This window comes from Magnolia sinica, chromosome 7, assembly GCF_029962835.1.
Source record: "Magnolia sinica isolate HGM2019 chromosome 7, MsV1, whole genome shotgun sequence".
Lineage (NCBI taxonomy): Eukaryota > Viridiplantae > Streptophyta > Magnoliopsida > Magnoliales > Magnoliaceae > Magnolia > Magnolia sinica.
In genome coordinates, this window is record NC_080579.1 from 36,221,908 (window position 1) to 36,246,340 (window position 24,433).

The following is a 24,433-nucleotide window of genomic DNA, read 5'->3' on the forward strand; positions in this document are numbered from 1 at the left end:
TTAGGCCCACCTACAATCTGGATATACTTCAAAGTTGACTTAGACAGTTTAAATAAGATGAGCAATAGGATGGACAGATTGGATTTCTCGACAGCATCACAGTGGACCCCACCTTGTGTGACATGTGCATAGTGCACATGTGCACTGCCCGTGCACCGAACGAACTAAGTCGATCAGCAGCGCTGACCCGACTTCCTTCCTAAAAAAAAAACAGATGTTTCCGTTTTTGGCGGTGTAACGGACGGAGAGTCCGTTTTTACGGACCTCTGTGGGCCCCACCCATAGCACGTACGTTTAATCCAGACCGTTCATCGTGTAGATGGATTCGAGAACTACAAAACCATGTTTACATTTAGTGCCCATATGTGCACACGTGTGAGATACAGAGGCCACAAGTGGACTGTCTTGTGATGTTCAAAATTGATTTTATTGTAATTTCTTCTATGGGTCGCGTCAATGGATGTTCAAAACCATCCATATCTGACCGAAATTTCATCGTGCATCCAATGGACGGCTTGGATTTTCCCGAAAATGCTTATGTGGGGCCCACCGAGCATCACAGCGTCGGACGTGCGAAAGCTTACGCACGTCCGCAAAAAGCAGACTTCCGGGCGGTTGTGGCCCACCATCTTTAATCAGATGGAAGATCTGATCCGTCCATCATTTAGACCAGCCAAAAATGTCCCAGGAGACGTTGATTTTATGGACAAAGTATAAAGAACAAGGGACTTATGAAGGTACAAAAGTTTACTGCGAAAAGGCTTTCGCTGCACATACGACAGCTTTCCAAACCCGATTTTCTCCATTCCAGCCACTCTAGTAGCTATAAAAAGAGATGCAAAACGTAGATAAGAGAGGAGGAGAGCCAGGGAAGAGATCCAGAGAAGAGAAAGAGAAGAAAAGAGAAGAAAAAGAGAATAGAAAGAGAGAAGGATGTTTTCATTTCATCAATGTTATTTTTTCTTACTTTCTAATTAATCACATGAATAGCTAAATTCCTTAGCTAGGGCTGAGATGAAGCCTCCAACTTGAATAATCCTTGTTTGTTGATTTAATCTTAACTTGATTGATTTGTTTCTTTCTCTAGTGTACTTGACTGGAATTTCCGTACTTCTCTATGCTAAGAGCTCAACCAAAGTCTAGTTATGGATGTTGTTTGGAATATTATTTTAGGTGCCTGTGTCTAACCATGAACAGGTTCCTATAGAGGAAGAAACAGGAATCTACATCTCTCCATGCCTGACCATGGATGGAAAGATGTGATCCATATGCTTTAAGGAATTATACATTCTGTGTACCCGACCAAGGACATAGAGTGCGCTTTATTTATTTTGATATCAATCTGAATTAGGGTGAATCAATAGGTAAAATAAGGTTTATGATAATTAGAGGTGGATTCGAAAGTCCTAGTCTTCTCCTTGATTGAATTTTCCTTATTGCTCTTGGTTCTTTTTCTATTGATTTTTGTTTAGTTTACTCAATTACTAGCTCAAATATTTGTTGGATTAGTTAAGAAGAGTCTTTAATTTTGAATTGTGACAACCAGTCCTCGTGGGAACGATCTCGTAATATGTACCATATCTATATTTGATTCGTATACTTACGAGTTTAAAATCATTTAAATCAGGTTGGTTTAAATAAAACATCAGTATACTCAAATTAAAGGAATCGATTATGATGAATCCTTTACCCCATTAGCTCGTCTTGAATCAATCAGACTATTTATATCTATTGCATGTTTTAGAATGATCAAAATATATCAAATGGATGTAAAGAGTGCTTTCTTAAATGGCGATCTACATGAAGAAGTGTATGTTGAACAACCAACGGGTTCTGAAGACCCTAAGAATGTTGATCATATCTATTGCCTAAAAAAGGCTCTCTACGGTTTGAAACAAGCTCCCAGGGCATGGTACGAAAAATTGACTAAGTTTCTACTAAGTCATAATTTTCTAATGGGAAGTGTTGATAAGACTCTTTTTGTTAAGAAACATAATGATCATATCTTAATAGTGCAGATCTATGTCGATGATATTATTTATGGATCTACCTATACTAACTTGATTGTTGAGTTTGCAGATCTTATGAAATCTAAATTTGAAATGAGCATGGTTGGAGAATTAAACTATTTCCTAGGGTTGCAAGTGAAACAACAACCTGATGGTATATTTATTTCTCAAACCAAATATGCTCTGAACTTAGTTAAAAAGTTTGGAATTGAGAATGGGAAAAATTTTGATACTCCTATGAGTAGTAAATTAAGACTCTCAAAGGACTCTATAGGTAAAAGTGTGGATCCTAAATTATATGGTAGTATGATTGGCAGTCTACTTTATTTAACTACAAGTCGACTTAATATTACATTTAGCGTAGGGATTTGCGCTAGATATCAATCTAACCTTAAAGAGTCACATGTAACTACTGTTAAGCGTATTATGCGACATGTAGCAAGTTCTACTAATTTGGGTCTTTGGTATCCACATGATACTAATGTTCAATTAGCTGGATACACTGATGCTAATTGGGCTGGTAATGTTGATGATAAGAAATCAACCAGTGGTGGTTGTTTCTATGTTGGGAACTGTTTAGTTTCTTGGCAGAGTAAAAAATAAAGCTCCGTATCACTCTCCACTGCTGAGGCTGAATACATTGCAGCAGGAAATGCATGTACTTAGCATGTATGGATGAAACAAATGTTAAGCGATTATGAAATTGCACAGGATTCTATGGTTTTATATTGTGATAATTTCAGTGTAATAAATATATCTAAAAATCCAATCCAGCATTCACGAACCAAGCACATTGATATTAGATATTACTACATTCATGAATTACTGGAAGAAAAGACAATTTCTTTGGAATACATTCTGACCGAGACTCAACTTGCTGACATTTTCACTAAACTACTCGACAAAAGCAGGTTTAATAAATTGAAATTTGATCTTGGTATGTGCAATTTGAAATAATTATTTATGCATGTATATATCATAGTGTGTATATTTGTTAAATTAATTGTTTAAATTTTAAATTTATGTGAAAAATGCATATTTTTATTTATGCACAACCAGTCGAGGACGTACTCAACTAGTCGTGGCACGACCAGTCGAGGACGTCCCACGACCAGTCGTGTAGTACGTCTGGTGCTTTTAATTTGGGGAAAAACCCTTTTCTTCCTCGTTTGCTCTTCCTCTCCAACGAGTCTAAGCTCGATCGGTCGTATCCAATTTCTTAATTCTTCAAGGTTAGTTCATTATTTCCATTTCTCTTTTAGATTCAAGTGCATATCACTCCATTTTCTTACTTAGAGTAATTTATTTCTTGTTTCCTTGAAGTTTTTGGAGTTTTCGTCTCCATAATCTGTTTTTGAAGAAACCCACTCTTCATCTTTTATAACCTCTTGATTTCTGATATTCCTAGTTACAAATGGATGCTAGAGGTAAAAAAGAAAACTTCTCATGGTGCTTTAACATCCAAATCATCACCTATCACAAGGCGCCACCTTCGGTCACCCGAAGATGATCCCCCCTATGTACGTGATTTACGATTGCGCAATGTGATAGTTGAACAACCTGTTCATTTTGAACATATTGCTCATTTTGATGTCTTCCGTCTTCTCCAATCTGTAGGATGGGCTAACATTCTACATTGGGGTGGGCCGGCATACCGGTCTATTGCGCAGGCTATGTTTGCTTGCATTTCTGATTTTTCAATTAAAAATTTAACATTTATAATAACAACTAGAGAAGGTCCATTTGAAGTTGATCGACATTTGATTTCTGGCTTAAAGGACATACCTGTCAATGATGAATGTATTCCAATTAGCTCTCTAGTTGATAAACGTTCTGAATCAAAAAAATGTATTGTAAGACCCGTGTCCTAATCCATACTGTTCCGTTAACTTCCACGGCCCTTCCGGTCAAATTCTGGCGACCTTCGCACCGTATTCGATGTTTGCGCACGATCCTAAGCCAGGTCCCGCGCACCGACGTTAGCTTGATCCGAAAGTTGTATCATAGCGACCGCGTCGTGGCCGCGGTTCCAACGCCGTGACTTGCGCACCGAACCGATACCCAGGCAAGAAGATGCCGATCTGCGTTTATTCCGAAGAAACACCACGCGTTGCGGATTTCGAGGGAATCTCTACACAATTAGTCCCATCAATCAACCATTAATGCATCCCATACATCAAGTACTACACCCATTCCCTCTTTTTCCAAAAGTCCACCATCTTTCCACCTCACCATTCCTCTTTTACCTCATTTTCAACTAAGGCCATACTTCTTTTACAAAATTTCAAAACTCATCCATACCTCTCATCACTCCTTTCTTACAACCATCACTCCACCCATCCCTCCATCCATTATTTCTATCTCTCCCTCTCATTCTCTAGCAATTTTTCCAAATCCCATGAGGAATTTCACACATCCAACACACTCTCTCAACTTCAAGTGTGGCCCACCCTCTCATCTCCAATCTCAACTATTCATCTTTCATCAACCTCCATTAAAAGTGAAGGTAAGGAGCTAAGGAGTCCAAGGGAGCAAGGAGAAGGAAGATAAGGTGGGTGCTTTGTCATTATTTTAAATTTCAGGGCCCACTTGTTGGTGGGACCCATTTGGATGTATGTGATTTAATCAAGAGGGCCCATAGTGGCGGGGTTCCTCTATCTCACCGTATCTCTCTCTCTATCTCTCTCTCTCTCTCTCTCTCTCTCTCTCTCTCTTTCGTTGTAATGGTGTGGATCCCACCAATATGTGTTACATCTACCCCGTCCATCTACATCAGACGGTGTGGCCCACTCTATTGCAGGTGATGATCCACACCATCCATTGTTTGGATGGCCCAATGCATTTTTTAAAAATATATATATATATATGTATATACATATATGTTATATATTATATAATATATATATATATATATAATATAATATGTATCCTATATATATTATAATATATATTATATACATATATGATGGTGGGCCACATCTACGTGGGACCCACCATAGCAATGTGTTTAGGAGTGTCGTCCAGCGTCCAGGGGACGCTGGACGTTGGAAAGTGAAGTGTGTGCACTGACGTGGATGTGTACTAGCAAACAAAAAAAAAAGGGGAAAAAGTTACTTTTAAGGTGGACCCCTCATATAGGCCCCACCTTGATTCAAGTATTTGATCTAATCCGTCTATCCTCTTCCTTGGATTATTTTAGACGTTGAGCCAAATTTTGGAACCAATCCAGTTCTCAAGCGGGCCATACCATAGGAAAAAGCAGTATCACCCTTGAAAACCACCTAGATCCCTTTATTCGCCAAAAATAGGTCGTATATTAGACTCATTTGCTCGGTCTTGGACCGTGGAATCCGATGGTTGGAGTAGATTCATCCGATGCGGGCCCCACACAAGAGTTTTTACAAAAAAAAGATTTTCTTCAAAAAAAAAACAACAAACTTAGCTGCTGCCATTGTCAGGGACGCCAGAGGGCGGGCGGACGGACTGGTTCCACGTCCAGCCGTGGGCCCCACCATGATGTGTATTTTGCACATCCACACCGTCCATTCGTTGACCACCTCCCTGGCCGTGGGCCATTCAAAAAATCAGCTTTATACGGAACTCATGTGGGCCATACCATCTAAAATCATGAGAAGACATGCCAAAAACATATGAAATCACTTGTGGGGCCTACCTGTAATTTGAATGCGACTGAATCTTGGTCTGAACCATCAGTCCAGTGGGACACACATAATGAGTGGACTAGATTTGGGGACCACCTTCCAGTGGACTCCCTGTCGACATGAATATAATAATAATAAAAAAATAAAAAATAAATATATATCACCGTGGCTCCTGTCCGTTTGGACGGCAAGTAAATACTACAGTGGGCCCTATCTAGGCCCACTTGACCTTGTGAATAGTTTGGATGTCAAATAAATAGTACAGCGGGCCCTAGGTTTGAGTGGCCTCATGAACTGTTTGGGGTCATATAAACAGTGCAGTGGGCCCTACCTTGGTCCACATGGCTTTATGAACAGTTGGATGGAAAATAAATATTATGTTGGGCCCTAAGTTGGGTGGAAGTAAACATTTTATTGGACCCTAGGCTGGGTGGAAAATAAGCATTATGGTGGGCTCCACTTATGTATGTGATGTAAACCATACCCTCCATTAGAGTGGGCTTCATCATGATGCATGTGTTTCATCCAACTGTCCAACTATTTTGAAGATAATTTAAGGCCCATTGTGATGTATGCAAGGCCCATATGACTAGGCCCATGTGGATGCATTTGTGGCCCGTCATTGAGGCCTACCTAGATATATGTATACGAGACCCATGCATGAGGCCCACTTGATGTATTAGAGGCCCAATGGGATGTACATGAGGCCCATACCATGATTTATGTGTTGACCCTTATAGCGGCAGTGCCTTGGGAGCAATGATGGTTGATGTCCACATTGTAAGGTTAATGTTGGTTAAATGTCCGCATTACGACTCTCCCTAAGGCCCATTAATAGGCCCATGTCTGTAGTATATAGGCCGTCTAGGCCTATCTTCATGTTGATCAGAGCCCACCTCTTTATACATGTTTAGTATAGATCCATGATTCATGATCATTCGCATCATATGTATGCCTGATATGAGGAGTGACCGATCATATCATATGCCTTTGGACAGACTGCTTATGGGCTCCCTGATAGGCGGAGTTGCCTCATATAAGTGCATGGTATATACAGGACTGTTGCATGACTAATAGTGTGACTCATGCACTTGCATTTGTGTGATTGTAGTTATTGTATGCCCTAGCGACATCAGGGCCATAGCCTCCACAGACACATCGTGGATGGCAGGATTGGATACCGAAAATATTTGGTTCTAGCATACGGGCGCCATAGATGTCCCTGGGTGAAAATTCCTAAACCCGATGGTACCAGAGGATGACTCCAACGTCGAGACCGAGTGGATATATGAGCGCATGAGGGCCGAATACTAGGAGGCCGCATCTCCCACTGTGTCGTGGTCGGTTGGAAAGGAGTGTGGCCTTACTCGCCCGAGGGTAGTGGGCAATACTAGGCTGAGTTTGACCGACTCGCGAATGGTCCGCTATCGACGTGCCGGATAGGTATTGGCAGACTATTGGTCAGGCGGATAGTGAGGTTTCTTACGCTCACTTGGACTGTGCGGCTAGGAGAGCGACAGTGCCATTTGGAGTGTATTGAACCCCGGTGATTATCCAGAATGAGAACTGTACTGATACATGATGAGGATTGGCATGCTTGAGTTGCATCTCTCATCGCATGGCCGTATTATGGCCGATGGCATTCATATATTGCACCGCATAGCCTTGGTACGGCTGATTGCATTCATGTACTCATCGCCATAATTCCGCATTACTCTTACCTTACATTTTGAGCACGTTTATATTGCGCACACACTTACACCACCCTCTAAGCTTTCTATAAGCTTATGCATGATTGATGCGTGCAGGTGACGCCAGGATGCAGTCGCAGCCATAGTCTCACCGTAGTTGGACCGTGCAGACGAGCTTTGGAGTTTCTATCTTTTGCTCTTCATTGTATTTTCCCTTTCTGTCGCATTGTACTAAAAAGTTTTTGATCATAGTGGATTTCGTGGTGGTGTTCTTGTGGTTATTATTTGTGGGTTATACTTTTGTTATGCTCATTATGAATCAGACTGATGATTTGAAATCCTCCTTGTAGTATCCCAGGATCAGAACCTGGTGAATGGGTGCCGGGATCCGAAAATGGGGTTCTACGAAGGCTGTCAGTGCCAGATTCGGCGATCGGGAATTTTGTGAGCCCGGTTTCCGAGTTCGGGGCGTGACACGTATGCTTACTAGAGCAAATGCAACAAAGATGCACAATGGAGTCAAAATGGGAATGCACTCGCTTCAAAGTACTTGTTACCCAGATACAGGGTTCTTCACAGGATATTTATTTCAAATCTGTATCCTCGTTCTGATAACAAAACCCAAATCACCTCTTTTATGGTTCGGATTTTGCATTCCATCATCTCTGGTACAAATGTTTATCTTCCTTCTTTAATCTGTCATTCCATCATACAATTCTGTATCCATCCTGGACACAGTGATATCCCCTTTGCATATCTTATGATTGTGTTAGTCACTCATATGTTAGTAGCTATGCCTATTGGAGAGGCTCCTATTCATCACCTTATTTTCAACAACTCTAATATTAGCAAGATGAATTTGCGGTTGGCTGATGGCCAAATGGATGTGGGTGGTGGTGAAGCTGAAGTAGTGTATGAAGAAGAAGGTGGCAATTTACCTCCAGATGAAATATACTGTAAGTGCTATGGTTTCCTGCGCCTTTAGTTGTCAAATTTTGTGGTACCAAAAACACAATCTGTGTCTTGTGTAGCATGTTAATTTATATGTTCAAAACATTGCATCACAATGCTTTAAGTTAAGAATAGTGATCTACTTTGTCCACTTCTGTAAGCTTCAATATTCAAAGTTTTTAAAGCTACATCGAAAAGACGAATGCTTATTCAAGACTCAAGATAATGTTCAATTCAAGAGCAAGTATAACTCAAGAATGACAAATCCAAGCTTTAGAAGATCTCAAGTTTAAGCTACATCATGTAAAGATCTCAAAGCTTCATAATCTTCAAAGGTCAACCATCATCTGAAGAAATGAAGATTCAATGTCCATACTTCACATTTAAGGTATGAATGACCTTAGATTGACCGTAGGGTAGGTCATTTTGTATACATAAGTCAACTAAATCATTTTATAAGTATTTGGTCTATTCCAAGACTAGTCCTGGACCTTGTTCGACTAGTCCTAGAACTACCTCGACTAGTCTAAGAAATCCCAACACCACTCCTAAGTTTGTTGCAAATTTTTAAAATTTTTTGGTTGAGCTACGACCAGTCCTGGACACTGTTCAACCGGTCGTGTGAACAGTGCATGACTCGTCCTACGACCAATCCAGGATCTTTGACTCAAACTATAGCGAACAAACTTGGTGCCTCATGACCAGTCGTAGGATGGTCACGACTAGTTGTGGAGGTGTCATGACCTATCGTGCAAGGCCTATGACTAGTCGTGAAATGGTTTTATCTGATCGTGCTCAAAATTTTAAAATATAGTTCGTCCTACGACCAGTCGTAGTGTCCACAGGACCAATCATAGATGCGATTTCTACAACTATAAATAGAGCACGAATTTAAGAGTTTTATATCGAATTTAAGTAAAATTAAAGCATCACTCTGAAAGATAAGTTTGTGTTCTTTTTAAGCTACATTGTGCATATTTAATATTCTCTTTTTTCATCTTTTCTTATTTGATTTTGTTTCTGCATTCTAATCTAATTTGAAAGAGGAATTGAGATATTCTACTTCTTGGAATCAAAATCAAATAGAGCTAGCCCAACTTGATTTAATTTAAAATCAATTAGAACTTAGAACCATTTCAAAGTGAGTATTGGACATTGAACTTCTATATTCGAACTTCTACTCCGATTGGTTCTTCCGGGCAGCTACAAAAGGAGAAATCCAGGTATTTTACATTATTGTAAATTTCCTTCTTTTGGTTTTATTTGAGATGAAGCCAGAAAAATCTTAATTTGTTGGTTATCTGAGGAGAGCCAGAAAACACAGAGGTTGGGGTTTTTGAATTGTGTAAGCCCATTTGAAAGATACAATTGTGAAGGTTTTAGGTGAACCTGAGAAACCTATTTTCATAGTGAATGCTAATATCCCGTGTGAGGATATTAAGAGTGGAGTAGCAAGTTGTGTGGCTATTGTTTGACAATTGGTGAACATATAGGAGAACCACTATAATTCTTTATGCCTTGTGATTTGAATATTTGTTTAATTTTTATTTCTTTTATCATTCAAATTTGTGGGATGTATGTGTGGATGTGAATGTTGTAATATTTACATTTCAAGCATTATGGGGAATGTTGTAATAGTTTAGAATTTATTTCTTGTTATTTCCTTTATTTCCTTTCAGTTTAAGTTTTTTATATTCAAATTGTTCTAGTAAGGTTGTCCTGCCATAAACCCTTGGTTTTTATGGTGCGAGGTTGTCCTTAGAATAACATTGTTATCAATCTCTCTATTTGAGGTTGCTTTACATTTTCGTATTGTGATTTGTTTAAAGTGTTATCTTTACTTTATTCATTTATATTCCGCTGTTAAAGTTTTAATTTGGCATAGTCCTATTCACCCCCTTCTGAGACATATAGCTAGGCCTTTTCAAGTCGTATCAGAGCCTAATAGATCATTTTAATTGTTATATTTTTGGATTTATTTCCTGAGCTAATCGATCTAAGCTATTTACAAGATGTCAAATTTTAATAGCCTTTCAATCACTAGGCCTCCACCATTTGATGGCTCCAATTATGCCTATTGGAAAGTCAGAATGAGGATTTTCCTTAAATCCATGGATGAGAGCGTGTGGCAAGCCAGTGTGACTGAATGAACCCCTCCTACCATTGAAGTAATTGATATCGATGGATCCAAATCAATGAAAGTCTCACCTTATTTTTCTTGGACCACACTTTAGAAAAGTGAGAGTAGTGCCAATGCAAAAGCACTAAATGCAATCACTTGCGCACTATCATCGGATAAATCCAAAAGAATTATATTCTGTGATACTGTAAAGCAAGCTTGGGATATTTTAGAGATGACACATGAGGGAACATCAATTGTCAAGAAATCTAAAGTCCAACTCCTCAAAACCAAATTTGAGGAAACACATATGGAGGAAAATAAAATGTTCATGGACTTTTATATAAGATTAAATGGCATTGTGAACTCTATGTGGGGTCTTGGTGATAAAATCCTAGAAAGTAAAGTGTGTGCAAAGATACTACGCTCACTACCTGAACGGTTCAACTCAAAGGTTACCGCGATCCAGGAACTTCGTGATACGGATAATATTAGGGTAGAAGAACTAGTTGGGTCTTTATAAACATATGAGTTAAATTTTAAAGCTCCTAAAGGTAAATCTATTGCCCTTAAATCTTTTAAATATATTTCTCAATAAAATTTTGATTTTGAAAATTCTGAAGATGATATGACCCTTTTAGCGAAAAAGTTTTACAAGATTTTCAAAAGTAAAAAGAGGGTTGATTTTTAAAAATCAAATGATAAGAAAAGATCTAAATCTAAATCTAAAACTTGGAAATCTTTAAAAGATAGTTAATGTTACAACTGCTAAGAATATGGGCATTTAGCAAACAAGTGTCCTAAAAAGGACAAATCTAAAAAGAAAGGAATGTTGGCTACTTGGGATGAATCTTCTGGCACTGAAGCCTCTTCTGAATAAGAAGATTCTGAAACCGAGTCGAGCAATGAAGTTAAAGCCCTTATGACTCTAGCCAAGTTCACTTTTTTAGATCATGATGATTCAACTAGTGAAGAAAATCTGAATAATAATCATGAAAATGAAGAAGATCTTCAAGATGCTTACAATGTCCTATATAAGGAAAGTTGTAAAATTGCCATAAAAGTAAAACTTCAAAAAGAAAAGTTTTTAAAACTTAAAGAAAATTTTGATTCACTTGTTTTAAAAAAATTCCACATTTCAAATTGTTTTGAAAAATTAAAATGCAATTTAGCTTTCAAAACTTCCCTGATTGAAAATCTAAAATCGAAAAATGAAAAACTTAAACTTGAAATCTCTTCACTTTTGAGTTTAAAGGATACATGGAGGTATGCCCAAGGTGATCCAAAATTATAAAATATTTTGTCTGGATTAAGTAAATGTGGCGACCGATCTGGTTTGGGCTACGATAAAAGTGTTCCTCCTAAACAAAAGAATACTTCTCCTAAGTTTATAAAAGGAGAGTCCGCAAACTCAAAAGAGAAAAGTTCAAATCAAAAGTTCTCTAAAAATACTAAAACTTTCAATCTTTCAAACATAAAAATAATCATATCAACTATAAAAATGAGAATCAAAACCCTTTGGCTGAAAAAATAGTTGATTTACTTAAGGAGCTCTTAAAATCTAACTCAGTGGGTCATTTTTACAACAACTACAAACATAAGAAGACCAACTATAGTCCTAAACCCAAAACAGTTATGAAATGGGTTCCTAAGGTTACTTGCTTGATTTCCCACATGGCTTTCAAAGCTTCAAGCCATTCAAAGTGGTACGTAGACAATGGATGCTCCAGGCACATGATTGGTGACAAAGGTATGTTCACCACTCTTAAAGACATGACTGATGGTTCATTCACATTGGTGATGGTAGTAACCATAGGATTATTGGCTAAGGTATGGTTCAACTTTCTAACCTCCCCTTATTTAAGAATATTCTGTACATAGAAGGTTTAAAACATAACTTGTTAAGAATTTCTCAAATATGAGATAAAAATTATAGTGTTAAATTTTCTAACCTGGGGTGTGAAATTTTAAACAAAAATGGTTCAGTAATATTAACTGGTCATAGAACTTCTGAAAACTGCTACATGGTAAGTGATTTTAGCTCATCTATTCAATCGTGTTACATGGTCCATATCGATGAGATCGAATTATGGCATAAACGCCTTGGACATGTACACTACTGCAATCTGTATAGATTAAGCAAAAGAGAACTAATAAGACATTTACCTAAACTACAAAAAGTAAATAAGATATGTGGCGAAGCTCGATTGGCAAGTAAACTAGGAGCACTCACAAAAAGGTGAACTCCAATGCCACATCAAAACCACTTCAGCTTCTCCATATGGACCTTATAGGACCAACCAGGATGGAGAGTCGAGATGGCAAAAAATATATATTGGTAGTAGTGGATGATTATACCAGATTCACTTGAGTAGCCTTCTTAAGGGATAAATCAAAAACCCTTGATGAAGTAAAAAGGATTCTCAAACGGATCCAAACTGAAAAAGATTCTCAAGTTAGTAAGATCCGTAGTGATCATGGATCAGAATTCGTAAATATCAGTTTTGAGAAATTCTGTTCTGATCAGGGAATATCACATGAATTCTCTGCACCTAAAACACCACAACAAAATAGAAGCTCCCTAAAAATCTTTGGGCTGAAGCTGTAAATACTACATGTTATACAATCAACCGGGTTTATACAAGTAAAACTTATAATAAAACTGCTTATGAACTATGGTTCGATAAGAAGCCTACTGTCAAATCCTTTCGAGTTTTTGGCAACAAATGCTATATTTTACATGACCGTGAAAATCTGGGTAAGTTTGACACTAAAAGTGATGAAGGTATCTTTTTAGGATATTCTTTGAACAATCGTGCATATCAAGTACTAAATAAGAGGACCGATGTTATTTAAGAATCCATTAATGTGGTCATTGATGATCACTTAATTATACCTGTCTCAAGTTCAGATAGTGATGAAGTTCTTTTAATTGACAAACCAGATACTTCATCAAATCAATCTAACTCTGATTTGAGGACTATTAAAGATCATCCAACCACTCAGATTCTTGAAAACCCTCTCACTGGTGTGCGCACTCGTAGACAACTAGAAGATATATGTAATTACGTGTGTTTTACATCCCAGATAGAACCTGCTAATGTAAAGAAGCTCTTATTGACGAAAACTGGATAGTAACGATGCAAGAAGAGCTTAACTAATTTGTAAGAAATGATGTTTGGTATCTTGTTCCTAGACCTAAAGATAAACATATTATAATAAGTTTGATGAACTTGGTAATATAATTCAAAACAAGGCTAGGCTGGTTGTACAAGGGTACACTCAAATTGAAGGCATCGATTATGATAAAACCTTTGCCCTAGTAGCTTGTCTTGAATCAATCAGACTATTCATATCTATTGCTTGCTTTAGAAAATTCAAAATTTATCAAATGGATGTAAAAAGTGCCGTCTTAAATGGTGATCTACGTGAAGAAGTGTATGTTGAACAACCAATGGGTTTTGAAGACCCTAAAAATGCTGATTATGTTTATCACCTAAAAAAGGCTCTCTATGATTTGAAATAAGCTCCCAGGGCATGGTATGAAAAATTGACTAAGTTTTTACTAAGTCATAATTTTCAAATGGGAAGTGTTAATAAGACTCTTTTTGTTAAGGAAAATAACAATGATATCTTAATGGTGCAAATCTATGTTGATGATATTATTTATCGATCTACCTATACTAACATGACTATTAAGTTTGCAGATTTAATGAAATCTAAGTTTGAAATGAGCATCGTTGGGGAATTAAATTATTTCCTAGGGTTGCAAGTAAAATAACAACCTGATGGTATTGTCATTTCTCAGACCAAATATGCTCTGAACTTGATTAAGAAGTTCAGATTTGAGAATGGTAAGAATTTTGATACTCCTATGAGTACAACATTAAGACGCTCAAAAGATTCTATGGGTAAAAATGTGGATCCTAAATTATATTGTATAATGATTGGTAGTTTACTTTATTTAACTGCAAGTAGACCTGATGTTGCTTTTAGTGTTGGTATTTGTGCTAGATATCAATCTAACCCTAAAGAGTCACATCTAACTGATGTTAAGTGGATTATTCGATCTGTCGCAAGTACTGTTAATTTGGGTCTCTGTTATCCATATGATACCAGTGTTCAGTTGGCCGGGTACACTGATGCTGATTAGGCTGGTAATATCGATGATAGGAAATCAACTAGTGGTGGTTGTTTCTATATCGAAAATTGTTTAGTTTCTTGGTTTAGCAAGAAGTAAAGCTTTGTATCGTTCTTAACTGCTGAGGCTGAATATATTGCAGCTGGAAATGCATGTACTCAGCTTGCATGGATGAATAGAATGTTAAGCGATTACGAAATTGCACAGGATTCAATGGTTTTATATTGTGATAATTCTAATGCAATAAATATTTCTAAAAATTCAATTCAGCATTCATGTACCAAGTACATTGACATTAGGTATCATTACATTCGTGAATTAGTGGAAGAAAAAATAATATCTTTGGAATATATTCCAACCGAGAATTAACTTGCTGACATTTTTACTAAGCCGCTCGACAAAAGCAGGTTTAATAAATTAAAATTTGATCTTAGTATGTGTAATCTAAATTTAATATTCATGCATATTTGTATCATGCTGTATATATATATTTGATAATTTATTGGTTTAAATTTTAAATTTTTTTGGAAAATGCATGTTTTTGATGGTACATGACCAGTCGTGGATGTGCTCGACCAGTCGTGTAGCGCGCTGACCCTTTTAAAATTTAAAAAAAACCTCATCTTCCTCATTTCCTATTTACTTTCCAATGAGCTGACACCCAACCGGTCGTACCCACCTTCCTATATCTTCAAGGTTAGTGCATCATTTGTATTTTTCTTGTAGATTCTAGTCAATATTACTTCATTTTCACTCTTGAAGTAATTTATTTTGTGATTCATTGTAATTTTGGGGTTTTCTTTTGAAAAATCCGCTCTAACCAAACCCCACTCTACATCCTTTGTAATCTCTTGATTCTTTGTACTCTTAGTTGCAAATGGATGCTAGAGGTAAATAGAAAACTTCCCATGGTCCATCATCTTCTAAATCAACTCCTATCTCTCGGCGCCATCTTCAGACACCCGAAGATGATCCCTTACATGTGCGGGATTTGCGAATGTGTAATGTCATTGTTGAACGACCTGTTGATCTTAACCATATTGCTCCTTTTGGTATCCTTCCTCTTCTCCAAGCTGTAGGATGGGCTAACATCTTACATTGGGGCGGGCTTGTATACCAATCTATTGCTCAATCCATGTTTGCATGTATTTCTGACTTTTCGACTAAAAATTTAACTTTTAAAATTGATGTTAGAGAACGTCCATTTGAAATAGACCGTCATTTGATTTCAGGTCTAATGGACATACCGGTTAATGATGAGAGTATTCCTATTCATATTCTAGTTGAGAAACCCTCAGAATCAGAAAAACGCTTGCTCACTAGAGCACTATGCAATATGAATGTGCAATGGACTTATAAAGGGAATGTGTTCCCCTCAAAGTACTTGTTACCCAGATACAGGGTTCTCCATAGAATCTTTATTTCAAATCTATATCCGCGTTCTAGTAATAAAACAGAACTGTCTTCCTTTATGGTTCGGGTTTCGCATTCTGTCATCACTGGTGTAAATGTCTGTCTACCTTCTTTAATATGTCATTCCATCATTCAGTTTCGTCTCCATCCAGGACATAGTGATATTCCATTTACCTATCTTATGACTGTGTTAGCTACTCACATGTTAGTTGATATGCGTGTTGGAGAGGCTCCTATACATCATCTTATTTTCAACAACTCTAATATAAACAAGATGAAATTGGAATTGGCTCCTGGCCAAGTGTATGTTGGTGGTGGTGGAGCTGAAGCAGGGAATACAGATGAGGCTGGTGATCTTCCTCCTAATGATATTAATATGGATGACATCTTTGATGAAATTAAATCAAACTCTACTAATGATCCTGACTATGAGCCATCTGATTTTGATGCTCGTCTTCACGCACTCGAGGAGAAGGTAGAGAACATGAATGTTGCCCATGATATACAATTTAAATATATGCGGAAGTATCTTAGGAGCTTAAACAAGGGCCTTCATCAACTTGATCCTACCATACCTGCTCCTTCTTCAGGATCTGATTAGGTGTTTTTATCCTATGGTATGTAATAACTCCTATACTACTTTAGTTTCTTTCAGTTTTCTAGACTTGCTTTGGATTATACTGGTTTATGATATGTGTACTTTGAATTTGCTTTTATATGTTTTACCTATCTACCTCCTTTATTATTCTCTTATTGGTCTTCCTCTTCCATTTATTCTTTGCTTCCTTTGTCATATTATAACAAAAAAGGGGAGTATATTAAGTTGTATTGAATACTTATGGATATGGATTGAGGGGGAGTAGAGTAGCATAATTTATTTTTATTTTTTTGGATATATGTGTGCTACTCAGGGGAAGTAAGGAGGAGTTTGAATTTGTGCTAGTTAATAATAACTAGTGCATGATTCTTTAACCAGGCTGTAACTGGTTCTCTTATATATGACTGATGGATGATTCTTTCTTGAGTATGTTGTGCTTCTCTTATTTTGATTGGAGTGTATTTTGTCACAAATTTGATAAAGGGGGAGATTGTAAGTGCTATGGTTTCCCACTCCTTTAGTTGTCAAATTTTGTGGTACCAAAAACACAATCTATGTCTTGTGTAGCATGTTGATTTATATGTTTAAGACACTACATCACAATGCTTTATGTTAAGAACGGTGATCCACTTCAAGAAATGCAAGGTCAAGTACTTTGTCCACTTCTGTAAGCTTCAATGTTCAGAGTTTTTAAAGCTACATCGAAAAGACGAATGCTTGTTCAAGACTCAAGATAATGTTCAATTCAAGATCAAGTACAACTCAAGAACGACAAATCCAAGCTTTAGAAGATCTCAAGTTCAAGCTACATCATGTAGAGATCTCAAAGCTTCATAATCTTCAAAGGTCAACCGTCATCTGAAGAAATGAAGATTCAATGTCCATACTTCACATTTAAGGTAGGAATGACCTTAGATTGGCCTTAGGGTAGGTCATTTTGTATACATAAGTCAATTGAATCATTTTATAAGTGTTTGGTCTATTCTAAGACTAGTCCTGGACCTTATTTGACTAGTCCTAGAACTGCCTCGACTAGTCCAAGAAATTCCAAGACAAGTCCTAAGTTTGTTGCAAATTTTTAAAATGTTTTGGTTGAGCCATGACCAGTCCTAGACTCTATTAGACCGGTCGTGTGAACAGTAAACGACTCGTGCTACGACCAGTCCAGGATCTTCGACTCAAACTACAGCGAACAAACCTGGTGCCTCACGACCATTCGTAGGATGGTCACGACCAGTCATGGAGGTGTCACAACTGGTCATGCAAGGCCTACGACCAGTCGTGGAACAGTTTTATCTGATTGCGCTCAAAATTTCAAAATGCAGTTCATCCTATGACTAGTCGTAGTGTCCATAGGGCAAGTCATAGATGCGATTTCTACAATTATAATTAGAGCACGAATTTAAGAGTTTTATATCGAATTCAAGTAAAATCAAAGCATCACTCTGAGAGATAAGTTTGTGTTCTTTTTAAGCTATAATGTGCATATTTAATATTATCTTTTGTTAGCTTTTCTTATTTGATTTTGTTTCTGTATTCCAATCTAATTTGAAAGAGGAATTAGGATATTCCACTTCTTAGAATCAAAATCAAATAGAGCTAACCCAACTTGATTTAATTTAAAATCAATTAGAACTTAGAACCATTTCAAAGTGATTATTGGACATTAAACTTCTATATTTGAACTTTTACTCTGATTGGTTCTTCCGGGCTGCTACAAAAGGAGAAATCCAGGTATTTTACATTACTGTAAATTTCCTTCTTTTGGTTTTATTTAAGATTAAGCCAGAAAAATCTCAATTTTTTAGTTATCTGAGGAGAGCCAGAAAATACAAAGGTTCGGGTTTTTGAATTGTGTAAGCCCATTTGAAAGACACAATTGTGAAGGTTTTAGGTGAACCTGAGAAACCTATTTTCATAGTAAATGCTAATATCCCCTGTGTGAGGATATTGGAGTGGAGTAGCAAGCTACATGGCTGTTGTTTAACAGTTGGTGAACACAAAGGCGAACCACTATAATTCCTTATGTCTTGTGATTTGAATATTTGTTTAATTTCTATTTCTTTTATCATTCAAATTTGTGGGATGTGTGTGGGGATGTGAATGTTGTAATATTTACATTTCAAGCATTGTGAGGAATGTTGTAATAGTTTAGAATTTATTTCTTTGATATTTCCTTTATTTCCTTTCAGTTTAAGTTTTTGATATTTAAATTGTTCTAGTAAGGTTGTCCTGCCATAAACCCTTAGTTTTTACAGTGTAAGGTTGTCCTTAGAATAACATTGGTATCAATCTCTCTATTTGACGTTGCTTTACATTTTTGTATTGTGATTTGTTTAAAGTGTTATCTTTACTTTATTCATTTATATTCCGCTGTTAAAGTTTTAATTTGGCATAGTCTTATTCACCCCCCCCCCCCCTCCCCTCCCCTCTAAGACATATTGCTAGGCCTTTTCATAAACATGGATGATATCTTTAATGAGCTTGAATCAGATTCTGAGGCTGACCCTGATTATCAGCCTTTTGATTTTGCTAACAGGTTGCATACTCTTGAGGAACAAGTGGTTCAGATTCGTTTAACCCAAGATTCTCAATTTGCTTATATGCACAAATATATGAGGCACATTAACAAGGGTTTACACCAAATTGATCAATCTTTTCCTGCTCCCTCTTCTGGATCTGATTAAGTGTTTTCTCATATGGCCTGTAATAACTCTTATGATACTTTACTTTCTTTCAGTTTATGAAACTGACTTTGTATGAACTTGGTTCATGTTGGTTACTTATATATGAACATTATTTGCTTATATCTTGCCTAGTTTGCTTTCTTATTCCTCTTATGTTTATTTTCCTCTTCCATATCTTAGTTGCTTCCTTTATCTTATTGTGACAAAAAGTGGGAGAATATTTTGCTATGCTTGCTTATAGATATAGATATGGATTGTGGGTAGTAGTATTTTTTTAATGTGTGCTACTCAGGGGGAGTAAGTAAGTGCATTATCCTTTCATGTGTATATATGGTGCATGATTCTTTATTGAGCATGTAATGTTTCTCTTATTTTTAATGGAGTGTGTTTTGTCACAAATTTGAGAAAAGGGGAGATTGTAAGTGTTATGGTTTCTTGCTCCTTTGATTGTCAAGTTTTGTAATGTCAAAACCACAATCTGTGTCTTGTGTAGCACTATGTTATCACTTGTACAAGGACAATGCTTCTAGTAAAGAACAAAGATCAAGTCTAGAACAATGATCTACTTCAAGAAATACAAGATCAAATACATTGTTTACTACTTTAGACTTCAAAGTTCATTGTTTTAAAGCAACATCGAAAGACAAGTTAACTGTTCATACTCAAGACTCAAGCTGAAGTACAACTCATGTACTACAAATTCAAGCTTCAAAAGATCTCAAGTTCAAGCTTCATTATGTGTCGAGATCTCAAGCTTAATGAACTTTAAAGATCGTCTATCATCTGAAGAAAAGAAGGTTCAATGTTCATACATCATGTCCAAGGTATGAAAGACCTTAGATTGACCTTAGGGTAGGTCGTTTTGAATACATAATTCAAATTAAATCATTTTAAAGTGTTTGGTCTGTTCTATGACTAGTCCTGGACTCTATTCGACTAGTCCTAGCACTGGCTTGACTAGTCAAAGAAATTCCACGACCAGACCTAAGTTTGTTGAAGATTTTTAAAATTTTTTGTTAAGCCACGACCAGTCCTGGAGACTGCTCGACTGGTCGTGTGAACAGTGCTCAACTCGTTCACGACTAGACCTGCAACTATGACTCAAAGTCCAACAACTATTCCAGGCTCCACACGACCAGTCGTGGACAAGCCACAACCAATTGTGGATGGCCTACGACCAGTCGTGGAACGACTTTATCTAATCAAGCTCAAAATTTTAAAAATCCGTTGTTCCTATGACCAGTCATGGTGTCCATAGGACTAGTCGTGAATGTGTCTTCTGCAACTATAAATAGACGATGAATTTTAGAGTTTTTCATTCTATTAAAGCTAAATCAATTCGCCACTCTGAGAGATAAGTTAGTCATTTATTTAAGCTATATTGTGCTCATTTGATATTCTCTTTTAGTAGCTTTCTTTGCATTTGATTTTGAATTTCCGCATTCCAATTATATTTGAAAGAGGAATTGAGGTATTCCCATTTCTTAGAATCAAAATCAAACCAAGCTAGCCCAAGGTGCTTTAACTCTAAAATCAATTTAGAACCTATAACCATTTCATAAGTGAGTTTGGACATTAAACTTCTACATTGAAATTCTACTCCAATTTGGTTCTTCTAGGGCATAACAAAAGGAGAAATTCAAGTATTTTACATTTGTGTAAATCTTCTGTTTTTGGTTTCTTTTGAGATTGAGCCAGAAAAGTCTCATTCTTTTAGTTATCTCAGGAGATCCAGAAAACTCAGAGTGTGGGGTTTTTGAATTGTATAAGCCCACTTGAAAGACACAATTGTGAGGGTTTTAGGTGAACCTGGAAAAACCTATTTTCATAGTGAACACTAATAACCACTGTGTAAGGATATTAGGATTGGAGTAGCTGTGTGGCCGTTGTTTAACAGTTGGTGTACACACGGGCGAACCACTATAATTCTTTGTGTTTTGTGGATGTGTGGTTTATTTTCTATATCTTTTATCATTCAAGTTTGTGGGATGTATTTGTGGATGTGAATGTTGTAATCTTTTACATTTTAAGCATTGTCGGGATTATGGTAATAGCTTATATTTTCTTTCTAGCTATTTCCTTTTTATTCCTCTTCAGTTTGAATTTTTGATACACAAACTGTTCTAATAAGGTTGTCCTGCCATAAACCCTTGGTTTTTATGGTGTAAGGTTGTCCTTAAAACAACATTTGTATCAACCTCTCAATGCTAAAATTTTGAGGTTGCTTTACATTTCCGTATTGTGAATTGTTTATAGTATTATCTTTCCTTTAATTATTTATATTTCGTTGTTATTATTTTAATTTGGCATAGTCTTATTTAACCTCTCCCCCCCCCCTAGGAATAGCTCGGCCTTTTCATAGGTGACAAAGGTCTGTTCACCAATCTTAAAGACATGACTAATGGTTCAGTCACAGTCGATGATGGTAACAACTACAGGATTGTTGGCCAAGGTACGGTCCAACTTTTTAACCTCCCTTTATTTAAGAATGTTTTATATGTAGAAGGTTTAAAACACAACTTATTAAGCATTTCTCAAATATGCAAAAAAATCATAGCGTACGATTTACTAACCTAGGGTGCGAAATTTTAAATAAAAATGGTTCAGTAATATTAACTGGTCATAACACTTTTGAAAACTACTATATTGTAAGTGATTCAAGCTCATCTAATCTATCATGTTATATGGTCCATACCGATGAGACCGAGTTATGGCATAAACACCTTGGACATGTACACTACCGCAACTTGTATATATTAAGCAAAAGAGAGTTAGTAAGAGGCTTACCCAAAATACAGGAAATAGCAAAAATATATGGCGAATGCCAGATTAGCAAGTAAACTAGGAGCTCTCAGAAAAAGGTAGACTCCAATGCCACATCTAAACCACTCGAACTCCTCCACATGGATCTAATTGGACCAACTATAATGGAGAGTTAAGGTGGCAAGAAGTACATACTAGTAATTGTTAACGACTTTACCAGATATACTTGGGTAGTCTTCTTAAAAGACAAATCAGAAACTCTCGATGAAGTAAAAAGGGTACTTAAACGTATCGAAACTAAAAAAGAATCTCAAGTCTGTAAGATCCGTAGCGATCATGGATCAGAATTTGAGAATAACGGTTTTGAGAAGTTTTACAGTGATCAGGGAATATCACATGAATTCTCTGCGCCCAAAACTCCACAACAAAATGGTATAGTAGAAAGAAAAAATAGAGTGCTTCAAGAAATGACAAATGTAATGTTAAATAGTATGAAGCTCCATAAAAATCTTTGGGCTGAAGCCGTAAATACTGCGTGTTATATAATTAACCGTGTCTATTTAGAAAATCAAATAATCAATTGTCTTACGAAATGTGGTTTGATAAGAAGCCTATTATTAAATACTTTCGGGTTTTTGGCAGTAAGTGCTATGTTTTGTGTGATCAAGAAAATTTGGGTAAGTTTGACACCAAAAGTGATGAAGGGATATTTTTAGGGTATTCTCTGAACAGTCAAGCATATCAGGTTTTAAATAAGAGGATTGGTATAATTCAAGAGTCTATCAATGTGGTTATTGACGTTCACTTGAATACACCTGTCTCAAGTTCAGAGAATGATGACATAATTCTAATTAATAAACCAGATACTTCATCAAGTCAAAATAATTCTAAACTGAGGATGGTTAAAGATCATCCAACTAATCAAATTCTTGAAAACCCTCTCACTAGTGTGTGCACTCGTAGACAACTAGAAGATATGTGTAATTATGTGTGCTTTATATCTTAGATAGAACTGGCTAACGTAAAAGAAGCTCTTACCGAAGAAAATTGGATAGTAGCAATGCAAGAAGAGATTAATCAATTTGTTAGAAATGATGTTTGGTTCTTAGTTCTTAGACCTAAAGATAAACACATTATCGGAACTAAATGGATTTTCAAAAATAAGTCTGATGAACTTGGTAATATTATTAGAAACAAGGCAAGACTGGTTGTACAAGGGTACACTCAAATTGAAAGTATCGATTATGATGAAACCTTTGCCCCAGTAGCTCGTCTTGAATTAATCAGACTATTTATATCCATTGTTTGCTTTAGAAAGTTCAAAATATATCAAATGGATGTAAAGAGTGCTTTTTTTAAATGGCGATTTGCATGAAGAAGTGTATGTTGAGCAATCAACGGGTTTTGAAGACCCTAAGAATGGTAATCATGTATACTGCCTAAAAGGCTCTCTACGGTTTAAAACAAGCTCCCAGGGCATGGTATGAAAAGTTGACTAAGTTTCTACTAAGTCACAACTTTATAATAGAAAGTGTTGATAAGACTCTGTTTGTAAAGAAACATAATGATCACATTTTAATAATTCAAATTTATGTTGATGATATTATTTATGGATCTACCTGTGCTAACATGACTATTGAGTTTACAGATCTGATGAAATCTAAGTTCGAAATGAGCATGGTCAGGGAATTGAATTATTTCCTAGGGTTGAAAGTTAAACAGGATCCTGATGGTTTCTTTATTTCTCAAACCAAATATGCTCTGAACTTAGTTAAAAAGTTTGGATTTGAGAATGGGAAAACTTTTGATACTCCTATGAGTATGACTTTAAAACTCTCAAAAGACTCTATAGGTAAGAGTGTGGATCCTAAACTATATCGCAGTATGATAGATAGTTTGTTGTATTTAACTGTGAGCCGACCTGATATTGCATTTAACATAGGTATTTGCGCTAGATATCAATCTGACCCTAAAGAGTCACATTTAACTTCTGTTAAGTGAATTATGCGATATGTCGCAAGTTCAACTAATTTGGGTCTTTGGTATCCTCATGATACTAGTGTTCAATTAGCTGGTTACACTGATGTTGATTGGGCTGGTAACATTGATAATAGGAAATCAACCAGTAGTGGTTGTTTTTATGTTGGGAACTGTTTAGTTTCTTAGCAAAGTAAGAAACAAAGTTCCGTATCGCTTTCAACTGCTGAAGCTGAATACATTGTTGTAGGTAATGCATGTACTCAACTTGTATGGATGAAAAGAATGTTAAGCGATTACAAAATTGCACATGACTTTATGGTCTTATATTGTAATAATTCCAGTGTAATTAATATATCAAAAAATCCAATCCAGCATTCATGAACCAAGCACATTGACATTAGATATCACTACGTTCATGA